Source organism: Panthera tigris, chromosome F3 (assembly GCF_018350195.1).
Source record: "Panthera tigris isolate Pti1 chromosome F3, P.tigris_Pti1_mat1.1, whole genome shotgun sequence".
In the NCBI taxonomy this organism is placed as follows: Eukaryota; Metazoa; Chordata; class Mammalia; order Carnivora; family Felidae; genus Panthera; species Panthera tigris.
In genome coordinates, this window is record NC_056678.1 from 67835363 (window position 1) to 67848737 (window position 13375).

At 52.6% G+C, this 13375-nt stretch overlaps 1 long non-coding RNA gene across 3 annotated transcripts; it reads left to right on the forward strand.

The window, feature by feature from the left end:
• Positions 1–3493: 3493 nt before the first annotated feature.
• Positions 3494–9658, forward strand: LOC122236010. Of its 3 annotated transcripts, XR_006214210.1 has the most exons (4): positions 3494–3594; positions 4322–4454; positions 8532–8707; positions 9055–9658. It is a non-coding gene; the product is annotated as an uncharacterized LOC122236010 (long non-coding RNA). The 3 variants fall into 3 exon arrangements; XR_006214209.1 differs by lacking the exon at positions 4322–4454; XR_006214208.1 differs by lacking the exon at positions 3494–3594 and having other exon boundaries at positions 3825–4454.
• Positions 9659–13375: the final 3717 nt, after the last annotated feature.

Sequence of the window (13375 nt, forward strand, 5' to 3'; positions counted from 1 at the left end):
CTCCACTTCCCCCCTGAGCACCGGCTTCTAGTGTGCTGCCTCCTTGGCTGGGGGCTGGGTCCCAAACCTGTTAGGGGCCAGCGTTGGGGTGTGTGTGGGAGGGGTGGTGATAGTGCTCAGGCCAAGAGAGGGCAGTGCGGGCTCCTCCAATGTCACACAGCCAGTGAGGGATGCTGGTCAGGGGGAAGGGGAGACCTGGAGCCCCAGAGCCCAGAGTGGATGTGGGGAAGCCCATGGCTCATGAGGACAGCACTGGTGTATTCCCAGCAGCACTGGCCCTCTGCCACCTCTTGGCCCTGAGACCTGATGTCCACCCCTCTCCGACCTGGCTGCTCCCGTAGATGAGTCTTGCGGCTTTCCGGGTTCTGCCCGCGGTGCCCTCCCTAAGCCCTTCTTCTGGAACACAGTCAGCGCCTGTCCTCCCCACGGCAGGTTTGAAGCTCTCTGGCCGCTTACTGCAGGGAGCCAGGGCCCAGCTTCTCACCAGTGCCTGTCTTCCACTGCATGGAGTGCCCAGCTGGCGGGCGGGCCCTCCTCGCTGCCCCTCCCCTGCCTCTCCCACCCCTCTCCTCTCCAAGGTTAGATGCACATGGTCCCTCATCTCCGACTTGGGCCTGTTTAATTCAGTATTTACCAGGGCACCTGGGTGGTGCAGTCGGTTTACCGTCCAGCTTTGGCTCAGGTCATGATCTCGTGGTTCCTGGGTTCAGGCCCCGCGTCCGGCTCTGTACTGATGGTCCAGAGCCTGGAACCTATTTCAGATTCTGTGTCTCCCCCCTCTTTGCGCCCCTCCTCCATTCGCATTCTTTCTCTCTCTCTTAAAAACAACCATTAAAAGAAAAAGAATTCGGCAAGGTGCATGCTCTCTAAAAAAAAAAAAAACAAAACCAAAACTAAAGAGAATAATAAACTCAGTATTTACCTCCAGGCCCCATTAGCACAGATGCCCCCTGGGAGCCAATATCCCAGCAAAGCCATCAGAGGAGCTGCAGGGGTGGCGAGAGGGGAGGATTTTCTATCCTGAATTGACTGGGAACAGGATTTCCTATCCTGACAGACATGAACCAGTTTAAACATCAAAAGGAGGAAACTAAACATCAAGCACCTAATTAAATGTCGTTAACATGGCTTAATGTCCTGCTGTCGCTCTGGGTCCTTGGGAGGCCAGAGTGCTCTCCCGTATCACTGCTGGGTCTCCATGGATATGGAAACCAGGGGCCAATCCCTCACTCAGTTCCTTTTTTTTTTTTCCGGTCTCTCTCTCTCTTTCTGTTGCTCTATACTCACCACGGAGCTTGAACTCACGACCCTGAGATCAAGAGTCCTGGGCTCTTCCAACTGAGCCAGCCAGGCAGCTCTCTCAGTTCTTCATGTAAAACTTCCATTTCACTCCAGAGCATGTAAACATTATCCCAAACGAGCCATCTCTGGCCGTGGGTCCCTGTCTCCCTGCTGCCGCCTGTTCCTTCTTCTCCTCCTCTTTCTTCTCTCTGATTCCATTTTACATGAAGTATAAGAACAATAGCCAACACACGACTTCGGGTACCGTTGAATCCTCAACACCCCACTTTACAGATGTGAAAACCAGTAGAGACAAGTCACTTACCGAGGTCCCTCCGCTGGTTAGCGTCAGAGCTAGGATGTGATCCTGGGTGCTTTGATCCTCTGAGCTGCACACTTGGGACAGGAGGGAGGGACACCCTCACGAGCCTCCGACTCTCTGGTTCCCACTTCTCTGGACGTACCTGCAGCCCCCTCTTCTCCCAATCCCTCCCCCGTCTCTCTCCTCCCTATGCCCCACCCACATCCTTGCCTTCTCCCCACTTCTCCCTCCAAATCCTGGTTTAACGATGGACACACAGGGTGTTTACACTTGGGCCTGGGCTGATGCCAGAGACCAGCAGGACTCACGCAGGGCATCCCCCTGCCCGAGGACTCCGCTTTCTCAGCTGAGGTCTGCAGGCCCCAGGTTTCTCTGGGCACCACTGGGATGCTGTACGGTGGAGATGGCCAGGGGGAGGGCACTTTTGGCTCTGGCACCAGAGAGCAAGGGTACACCCTATTTGGGGTGAGGGTAGGCGTGTCGGGGAGGGCAGACAGAGGGAAACAGGTGCTGGTGTGTTGACCTCTGACCCCTTAGTCTAGGACCCTTGGGAATTTTCCTGAGAATGCTCACAAAAGGCAGAAACGGGGCAACTGAACCAGAGGTGGAAGCGTCCAGACAGTCGTGGATGATACAGGTTATTCTCCAACCTTCCTCCTTCCCCTTGTCCTACCCATACCTCCAGGTGAGCAAAGACCTAAGCTCCCCCACGTGACCCCACATTCCACCACACCCAGAAGAGATCAGAGACTCCCAGAGGGTGCCGCAGCCCACACCAGCAATCCCTAGGGTGCAGGGTTCTGCCCCTGGCGGAGCCCAGAAAAGGAGGGTAGGGTGTTCAACACCCTTCCCCCAGGTGTCCCTTTGTCCAAGTCGGTGGCCATGGTAGAAGGACCTCTCTCCTGGCAGAGTGCTCTCCCCCCACCACCTGCCTATGGTCTTTGGGGCCCCCAGTTCCAGCCGGCCCGGGCCCTAGGGTCGCAGCCTTGCTCACAGATCACTGAAGGCATCTGCCAGGGCCCATCAGGCTCCTGCCTCAGGACGGCACGGGGTTCAGGCAGCCGTTGCCGTGTGGTGACAGGGAAGACGGGGGTATGGATGGCGTAGACAGATGCTATCCCAGAGCACCAGGTCAGACGTCACCAGCACTCCATGAGAGCGTCCAGGTGGTTGGGGAAGCGGCAGAGGAAGAAAGAGGCCTCCAGGGTAGGGACACAGTGGGCCACGCCCCTGCCACTCTGCCGTTGCCCAGCGACAGCAGCAGCAGGTGGTAGCCAGGGGACCCGGGGACCACGAAAGCCAGCACCCCCCCGGCCAGTACCTGCCGTGGCAGTGCAGCGGACAGACGGGTGCCCCACACCTCACCCTCGGCCCCAAAACAGTCGTGGGCACCGTCACCGGGACGGCCACCATCCACACCGCCAGGGTGGCCATGCAGGGCCAGGAAAGCGAGAGGCGGGTGCCTGGTCCGGCAGCCACGGCCACCATGCGCCGGGGGTGAGGGGGACGCTGGCGCAGACGTGGAGGACAGTGGCCTTCGGGGCCATCTTGCAGAGGGCACTTCGGGCCGGCGGAAGTCCAGGGCGGACTCAGGTGCCCGGAAGGGGAGAGTGAGGGCGGCCCCAGGCCCGCCAGGGCCAGGTCGAAGACAAAAGTGTCGGAAGGGGGCCGGGGGCTCGCCAGGCACAGCTCCCAGCACCCACAGCACCACCAGGTTTCCCTGCAAGCCGGCCGCCCCCACAGACCCATGGGTCGGGGCGACCGTGACCCTCGGGGCTAGGAACTGGCCTCGGGGCAGCGGGGCCGAGCTGCTGGGGTGCAGGCGCCTCCCTCGGGGCCCGAGCGGCCGCGAGCCACGCCCCCGCCACGCCCCCGCCGGGGACGGGGGAAGGGACAGGCTGCGCCCCACCCTCCGCCGGTCTTGGAGGGGCCACCGGATGGGAGCGCAGGCCGCCGGGGCAGGTGCGCGGGCCGGTGTGCACCTGTGAGCGGTAAGGGCTCTACCGGGTAGAGAGGAGGGGGGACAAAGGGGAGTCAGCCACTGGGGAGGGCAGACCCAAGCCTCCGCGCAGGGCGAGGGCCAGGGGTACCCCGTCTGAGGGATGACAGGAGCCAAACTTGGAGCCCCCTCCTTTCCTGACCTGGCGCGGGGACCCCCTTCTCTGCAGAAAGTGCTGTCTTGGGGCCTGGGGGCGGGGGCGGGGTGGGCACGAGGGCACGGAATCCGGATGGTTCTGGAGTTCCAGGTCTGCTCCTCACTGGCTGTGTGACTTGGGTAAGTTACTTCACTCTCCTGAGCCTCCGTTTTCTTGTTAGCGTTTTCACACAGAAGGTTCTGCTCCACAGGACTGGCGTGATTCAATGAGATAAAGCATGTCAGGAAGCACTTTGTAGGTTGCTCTTTGTGTGAATGATTATTATTTCAAAGGAAAATTTGAGGTGTTCTGCTGGAAAGGAGCGGGGTGCAGCACAGCTATCTGTTGTCACCATGCCCAGGGAAGGGTGCCAACTAAAACACGGGTCGGAATTCATGGCAGCAAGTGACCTTGAGGCTAAGGGCTGGGAGAGAAAGTGGGGGAGTCACAGCTTCCTGTTCATCGCCCCCTCCCGGAGCACAGCCTGTGGGGACCTGAGTGGCCCGCCCTCAGCGCTGCTCCTGAGTCTGAAGCTGTCCTGCCAGCCTGTCACCCCCTGCCGTTTCACCCTTTCCTGCTCTAGTCTGTGGAGTCAGAGGCCAGCGGGACCCCCACCCTCTCCTCCAATCCCCGAGCCCATGTCAGAGACGCATGGATCCTGAGATACACCCACACCCACACCTCATCCTGTCTCCCCGTGATCTCAGTCCTAACTGGTAAAAATGCCTCACTGGGTCTTCCCCTTCTGTGCCCATACCCGTATCCTTTGCAAAATGTGCTGTGATGGGGAAAAAGAGAAGGTGGGAGGTGGGTAGATAAGAGAGGGCTTTCTTTCAAGCGTTCCAAAACATTCAACACCTTCCTGCCCTCTGCCAGCTAATTAAGATGCTTGAACTCCAATTCCCTTGGAGTGCTGGGGAGGAGAAGGGCCCTTCTGGAACACCAATCAGCAGTGGGTGTGATGAACCTCCAGGAGAGACCCAGACTGGGCGCCAGCATGTTTGGGTCATGCAGCAAGGGGTGGGTATGGAGTGGGTGGCAGAAGGGACATACCGAGCCCAAGTTCAGGTGAGCCCCACAGGCCACCTGCTGGCCTTAGGGACTGTTCCTGGGTGCCTCTGTGCCAGTCCCCCTCTGTGCCAGTCCCTCTCTGTGCCAGTCCCCCTCTGTGTCAGGGCCATGTGTATTCTTCCAGCCACCCAGCAGCACGATGGATGGCCGTGAACTGGTCAGTGCATTGGACTTATTTTCTCTTTGATGGAGAACAGAAGTGGGTCAGAATTCCAGGGTTCTGCTACCCATTTTTAAAAATATTTTTGTTATTTTTAAAATTTTATTTCTTTTTGAGAGAGAGACTGCGAGAAGAGGGGAGGGACAGAGAGAGAGGGAGACAGAGGATCCCAAGCAGGCTCCACGCCGTCAGCACAGAGCCCCATGTGGGGTTCAAACTCATGAACCGCGAGATCATGACCTGAGCCGAAGTCTGAGGCTTAACCGGCTGAGCCACCCAGGCGTCCCTGAAATATCTGGTCCTCTGATCGTTTGTTCTTGATTCATTTCTAATCTGAGTCCTTTCCTTGTTCTGACACTAGCAGCACCTGTGGTCACAAAGAGAGGTGATGCCACCAGCTGGCTCATCTAAGAACTTCACTTTGGATCCTTTTATTTTTTTTATTTTGTTAGTTCAGGTGTTCATTCATTCATTCATTCATTCACTGTCCACAGCATTTCTTGAACCCTTATTATGTGTCAGGTCCTGTGCTAGATGCAGGGGAGACAAAAAAAAGAAATATATGGTCTTCTCATATACTTTCTGAGATGGTTGGGATCGCTAAGATCATCTAATTCAACCTCTCTTTTAATAAGGAGAGAAAGTCGGTTAAGCATCCGACTCTTGATGTCGGCTCAGGTCCTGATCTCACAGTTCCTGAGTCTGAGCCCTGAGTCAGGCTCTGCGCTGACAGAGGCCTGCTTGGGATTCTCTCTCCCTGTCTTTCTCTTCCCTTCCCCGCTCTCACTCTCTCTTTCTCAAAATAAATAAACATTGTTTTTTTAATGTTTACTTAGTTTTGAGAGAGAGAGACACACACACAGAGTGTGAGTGGGTGAGGGGCAGAGAGAGGGAGACAACAGAATCCGAATCAGGCTCCGGGCTCTGAGCTGTCAGCACAGAGCCCGATGCGAGGCTTGAACTCACAAACCGCGAGATCCTGACCTGAGTCAAAGTCGGACACTCAACCGACTGAGCCACCAGGTACCTCACAAAATAAATAAACATTTAAAAAACGGTAAGGAGAGAAAGTGAGTTGCCCAAGGCCACCAGAGAACTCGTGGCAGAGTCAGGACGTGAGATGAAAGTCTCTTGACTTCTAGAATCTAGCGCTCTCCAAGACATCACGAAACCCTTTAGGCATTTCTTTCCCCCTATAATCTCTACCCCCTTCTGCAGGGCCCCAAGCGCCAGGCCCTGCCCTTGGGACACTCCTAGTCTTCAAGGGAGACAGCACCAGGATGTGGATGGATGGACAATAGCCAACTCCTCTCCAGACGGTCTTTGTACACAACCGCCGGGAGACGGGAGGCCCCGGATCCCATGAAAGGATTTCGTTATTCCTCGCGTTCCTATTATCCTCTGAAGCCAGGCTTTACCAGCCGGTTTTCTATCTCAGTTGGAGTCCCAGGACATGCAGTGGTAGATTATGGCATCTGCCTTACATAAGAAGGACTTCTGGGGACTGGGCCTGCCCCTCAGTCACCAGCTTTAGCCCACACGTCTCTCCAGCCCCACACCCCTGCGCGTGCACTCCCAAATCTTGGTAAAGGGGAACGGGAGGCAGGAGGGACAGAACTACTCCCCATCGCCCAGGCCCCCAGCGCAGGAGAAGGGAGCCTTGCATTTGCACTTGTGGTAGAGACAGATGTTCAGATGCTGCGGGGATGGTAGATGGTAGGAGCAGGACACCTGACCCTAATCCAGACCCCCCCCACGTCCCCCCCCGCCAACCACCTTGCCACACCTCCCCACGTCTGCAGAGACTCACTGCAGTTTCAGTAAGGGGCATGGGAAGCTTCAAGGTTCGTGGGCAAGTTCCAGATCAATCTCTCTCTCTCAACTTTATATTTGGGAATAGTCTTAGACTTACAGGAAAATTGCAAAGGCAGAGATAGAGACCTGTCTTTCATTGTCCACATTAAAATGAAACTGGCAGAGCATCAAAAATAAAAATAAAAATCTTAGGGATAAATTTGACAAAAGACGTGCAATCCCGGTACACTGAAAACTACGAAATGCTGCCATGAGAAATTAAAGAAGACCTAAATAGGGGTGTCTGGCTGGCTCAGTTGGTAGAGCAGTTGACTCTTGATCATGAGTCATGAGTTTGAGCCCCACTTTGGGTGCAGAGATTACTTAAGGAAAAGGAAGGAAGGAAGGAAGGAAGGAAGACCTAAATAAACGGAGCGGTATAAATGAGTTCATGTGCTGCAAGACTCAACGAGATATCACTTCTCCTTATAATTGGTATGTAGATTTAATGCAATTCTAATAAAAACTCTAGCGGGCCTTTTTAAAAATAGAAATTGACAAGCAGATTCAGAAATTCATATGGAAACACAAAGAGCCAAACGATTTTGTAGAATCGCCAACACGATTTTGCAAAAAGGTAAAGTTGGTGTACTCAAACTATAGCAACAGTAGTCAAGACGGTGTGGTACCAGCAAAAGGACAAACGTCAGTGCAGCAGAACCGGGAGTCCTGAAATAGACCCACACGCTTATGGCCACTTGGATTTTGACAAAGGTGCAAAGAAAGTCATTGAAGAATGCACAGTCTTTTCAACAAATGCTTATGTAACAGTTGAATATCCACAGTAAAAAAAAAAGAGTGTGTACAAGAGACCTCCAATCCCTACCTCACACCATGCACGAAAATGAACTCAGAGGATCATAGATCCAAATGGAAAACCTAAAACCCCAAAACTTCTACCAGAAAACAAAGGAGAAAATTTGTGGCCTTAGGTCGGGCAAAGATTTCTAAGATACATCAAAAACATAATCTACAAAAGCAAAAGCTGATAAATTGGACTTCATCGAAATTAAGAACTTCTGCTCTTTGAGAAACACTGTGAAGAAAATGAAAAGACAAGCCACAGACTGAAACAAAACATTTGCAGACCAGAGATCCGATAAAGGATATATCTAGAATACCTAAAGAGCTCTTGGGGCTAGGCCCGGGTGGCTTAGTAGGTTAAGCGGCTGACTTTGGCTCAGGTCGTGATCTCATGGTTTGTGCTGTCAGCACAGAGCCTGCTTCAGGTCCCTGTCCCCATTTCTCTCTGCCTCTCCCCTTCCCCCCTTTCTCTCACAGATAAAAAAATAAACATTAAAAAATTTCAGTAATGAGAAAACAACTTTATTTTTCAAATGGGCAAAGGATTTGAGCAGATACTTCATCAAAGACGATGTGGGGATACCAAAGCGGCCCTGAGAAGATGCTGGACAGCATCGGCCATTAGGGAAATGCAAACTCAAACCACGATGAGCTGTAACGCATCCCTCGGAGGATGTCTAAGATGAAAAACTGCCCACAGCAAGCGCTAGCAAGGAAGTGGCGGGAACGTAAAATGATATAATCGCTTCGCAAAACAACTCAAGGGTTTCTCGGGGCGTCTGGGTGGCTCAGTTGGTTGAGCGTCCCACTTCGGCTCGGGTCACGATCCTGTGGTTCGTGAGTTCGAGCCCAAACCAAGTCGGTGTTTTCTTAAAAAGTTAAACATATGCTTCATATGTCCTAGGCATCCCGCTCCCAGGCACTTACGCTGAGAAATCAGGGTATACGTTCACATGAAGACTTGTACGCCAATGTTCACAGACACTTCATCTGACGTAGCTTCACGCGGACAACAAGTCGTATGGATGAGCTGCTTACGCACCTGAGCTTACGCATCAGGTGAATGGGAAGCCAACAGTGGTAAGTTCGTACAGTGGGGTGCCAGCCAACACCGAAGCAGGGTGCGTCCTTGTGCACAAGGACAGCACGGAGGAAAGAGTCCTGGTGGCCGCCAGGCCGGGGCCGCTGTCCCTCCCCGGCATCTCCACTGTTTGCTCAGCACCACTGCCCCGTCCACCCCACCGCCAGGTCCTGCCCGCGCAGCCTCCAGGCTTTGCAGTGTGTTCCTCCTCACGGTGCAGACTCCACTTGCTCCGGGCGAGGCTCGCCCTCGTGTCCCCCCTGGGTTGCCCAGGGGCTCTGAGTACCTGCACCCCCCTCTCAGATCCGCCCCATGGGTCACTCCCTTCCTCCGGGGTTTTCCGCAGGCCTCCTTTACTGCAAAGAACAGAGATTGCCCTGAGCTGCCTCCAGTGATGAAACACGTTCAAAGGGAAGGATGATGTCGGTTACGCCAGGATGCTTGAAAACCCTCACCCTTGCCCCACCCGTCCTCACCTCCGCTTTCCTTCCTTTGCTGCAGCAGGCAGCACGGAAGAGTAGAGCCAGGGGCGCCCAGCGGGCTCAGGGTACAGCATGCGGCACTTAACCTCAGGGTAGTGAGTCCCAGCCCCGTGCTCGTCGTGGAGCCCAGTTAAAATTAAAAAAGAAAGAGTAGGTCCAGAGGTGCGATTTTAGAGTTTGAGCAGACCCGACTGGACTCGGGAAATAACGGGAAGACGCTGCGGCCCTCAGGAAGCAATGTTTATTCTTTCACTTTTCATGTGGTTCCTGCTGCCGCATCTCTGCACGGACCAGTTCCTCTGCCCGGTCAGAGCCCAACGCAGTCCCCTGCGCCCTGACACAGCACGAGTGACAACCTTTCACAACCACAGTTCTCTGGGTCCAAAAATCCTCGGGAAAGACTGTCTTCTCTTTCCTTATTAAAAAAAAAAAAATTTAGGGGCACCTGGGTGGCTCAGTGGGTTGAGCCTCGGACTTTGGTTCAGGTCACGACCTTGCGGTTCATGCGTTGAGCCCCGCGTCGGGCTCTGTGCCGACAGCTCAGAGCCTGGAGCCTGCTTCGGATTCTGGGTCTCCCTCTCTCTCTGCCCCTCCCGCGCTTGCACCTTGTCTCTCTCTCTCTCTCATAAATAGACATTAAAATGTTTTAAAAAACAATTTTTAAGGGGCGCCCGGGTAGCTCAGTCTGTTGAGCATGTCTGACTTCCGCTCAGGTCATGATCTCACGGCTTCGTGAGTTCAAGTCCTGCATCGGGCTTCATGCTGATGGTGCAGAGCCTGCTTGGGATTCTCTCTCTCTCCCTCTCTCTCTCTCTTCCCCTTCCTCCGCTCGCACCTTGTCTCTCTCTCTCTCATAAATAAATAAACTTCGGAAAATTAAAAAAAAAAGAGCTTTTAAAAAAAGTTTATTTATTTATTGAGAGAGAGTGCACTCTGCCAGCGCAGAGCCTGATGCGGGTGAGATTGTGACCCAAACCAAGATCAAGAGTTGGAAGCCTAACCAGCTAAGCCACCCAAGTGCCCCCCCTCCCCCCCACTAAACCAAGAATGTTCTTTAAAAACAAGAGCATTCTTATGTAACCTCAGTGCGATGATCAAAATCAACAAAGTAACAATGCTACAATATTATCTAGTCTAGAAACCTCACTGAGATGCTGCTAAATGTCCCCTGTAACATCTTTTATAACAAAAGAAATCTCAGACGTGAGTAACATTCAGTTCTCATCTCCTTGCAGTCGCCTTGAATCGGGAACAGTTCCTCAGGTTTTGTATTTCATGACATTTTTAAATGTTACATATTTCTAAAGAGTAAAAGTTATTTGTGTAACATCCCTTGGTTTGGGTTTGTCTGATATTTCCCACGATTAGGCTCATGTATTTTTAAGGAGTAAAGTTTAGTTGTATAACATTTCTCAACTTGGGTTTGTCTACTATTTCCTTATGCTTGGACTCGGGCTATAACATTTTTGGCACTGTGTTCATTTAAGAGCATCCCTCAGGAGGTGCGTGCCACCTGTCGCTCGTGACGGAAGTTAACATCTTCCATCACCGAGTTAAGGTGGTATCTGTGAGGTTTCTCCCCTAGGAAGGTACCATTCTCCCCCTGCCTTTTTTTTAAAGTTTATTTATTTATTTTGAGAGAAAGAGAGAAAGAGAAAGGGAGAGAGAGAGCAGGGGAAGGGCAGAGAGAGAGGGAGACAGAGAGTTCTAGGCAGGCTCCAGGCTCCGAGCTGTCAGTACAGAGCCCAGCGCGGGGCTCGAACTCGCGAACCGGAACATCAGGATCTGAGGCGAAACCAAGACTGGGATGCTGACCGACTGAGCCACCCAGGTGCCCCCGCGTGCGTTCTTCCTTTTGTAACTAACGAACAAATGTCTTGTGAGGAGCTGCTCTGCGACCATGTGACTGTCCCGTTACTCCTCTTTGACCCACTATCTTTAGGATCCATTGCTGATTCCTGCCTGCATCACTTATCACTAAAACAGCTGCCAAACGGTGATTTTGAGGATGTTAAAGCCATAGCCTTTTCCTGACAGGTGTTATTTCTCTAGGACATTTAGTCCTGTAAGACTTTGTTGCCCGGCAGGAACGCACGCCAGAATTTTGCCCATCCCCCGCTCTGCTGCTCAGGACTCTGAGGAGACCTGCATCTGAGAAGGACCGTTGTAGATTACGGATCACCTCCAAGCCCACTGGTTGTAACCCTGGGAAAGGTCACGATCTGGTGGGGCAGTGCTGCTCTGAGGTGTGTGTGATAAGCCGAGATGTCAGGGGTTTCCCTGCTTCCTCGGGCTCCCCCAGAAATCCACACTCGGTGGTCAGGAGCCTCGTTGTGGCCAATCAGTGCATTAGCTTACGTCACAAATACTTAGTATGGCAAGGAATTCGGTGTGGACTAGAATTTGAGAAGAAAAGGATTAATTTCCCTGGATCTGACCGTAAGTACTTTCAGAAGACAGGAATAAAGAGTTTTTCTCTAACGGGATTACATAACTGCACTTTTTCTCCCTGTGCCTTTTCAGCAGAGGACAAAATGTTGATCTCTTTTGGGACTGTGCTTCCCCTGAGGCACTGAGGAATCATCAATACACTTTACTAACCTCCTATTTTGCTAAGGGGACCTCCAGAGCCTGACCCGGGCTCCCAGCTGGGCCTTGTCGCAGCTGACTTCGCAGTGGGAAGGGCTCACCCACTCCCGACGGCTCCACAGTCCCACGGAGGGGCGATTTACCCACATCCTTTCTGGCGGGGCGTGCCCCAGAGGCTTCCTGAGGCCAGCTCAGGTGCACAGCGGCGAGGGGATCCTGTAGTACTTTAAACTACACTGGGGGAAACCTCTCAGCGGTCAAGGACACAGCACTAAGTACAGGCAGGCCTCACTGAGGCTAGATCTGGGGCTCTACAAGCCGCCTCGTCTTTTTTTTTTTTTTTAAACAACCTTTTATTATTTTTTAAAATTTATTTTGAGAAAGTGAGAGCGAGTGAGTGAGCAGAAGGGCAGAGAGAGAGAGAGAGAGAGAGAGAGAGAGAGAGAGGGAATCCCAAGCAGGCTCTGCACTGTCAGCACAGAGCCTGATGCAGGGTTCGAACCCAAAAATCATGAGATCATGACTTGAGCCAAAGCCAAGAGTCAGATGCTCAACCCACTGAGCCACCCAGGTGCCCCAAACCACCTCCTTTTGAACAGCTGTTCCATTCTTCTCTTTCTTGATGGATTTCCCTTATAAGAAGGTGACAAAAATTACAAAGCTATTTTTAGAAGTGCCAGAAGAATTCCTCAATTGGAAATCCTTTTGTTTGGAGAAATTACTCCAAGTGTCGGAGGTAGAAGGTGGTGCCCCAAAGGCCAGGGGTGCACGTGCTGGAGAGCTGGTGCAAGCCCACCATCATTCTTTCCTCCTTCCTGCTGCGGGGGAGGACCGGGCCCAGACTGCGAAATCCACTTTGGCATCTTCCAAGTTTGGGCTGATCTACCTGCCCTGGACACAGGAAGGGGCCGGGGGGGCACCTGGGTGACTCAGCCGGTTAAGTGTACGACTTCGGCTCAGGTCATAATCATGTGGTTCGTGAGTTCAAGCCCAGCATCGGGCTCTGTGCTGACAGCTGGGAGCCTGCAGTCTGTTTCGGATTGTGTCTCCTTCTCTCTCTGCCCCTCCCCCACTCACACTCTGCCTCTCTCTCTCTCAAATATAAATAAAATGTAAAAAAAAAAAATTTCCAAGGAAAGACAGAAGTGGTGACTATCCATTCTAAAGGAATGGATAAACTGGCCTATCCATACAATGGAATATTATTTGGCCGTAATAAGGAATGAAGCACTGACACACGCTACCGCATGCACGAACCTTGAAAACAAGATGCTAAGTGAAAGAAGTCAGACACTAAAGGTCACATATTCTATGGTTCCATTGTGTGAAATGTTCAGAATAGGCAATTCCAGAGAGACAGAAAGTAGATTGGTGGTTGCCTTAGCAAGGGAAAATGGGACGTGTCTGATAATGGGTGCAGGGTTTCTTTTGGGGTGATGAAAATGGTCTGGAATGAGATACTGGTGATGGTTGCACAACTTTGTGAATTGAGCGCATAGAGTACCCTCTTATTTTTATTTAATTTTTAAGTAGGCTCCGCGATCAGATCAAGGAGGGGCTTGAACTCACCACTGGGAGATGGAGAGTCACATGCTC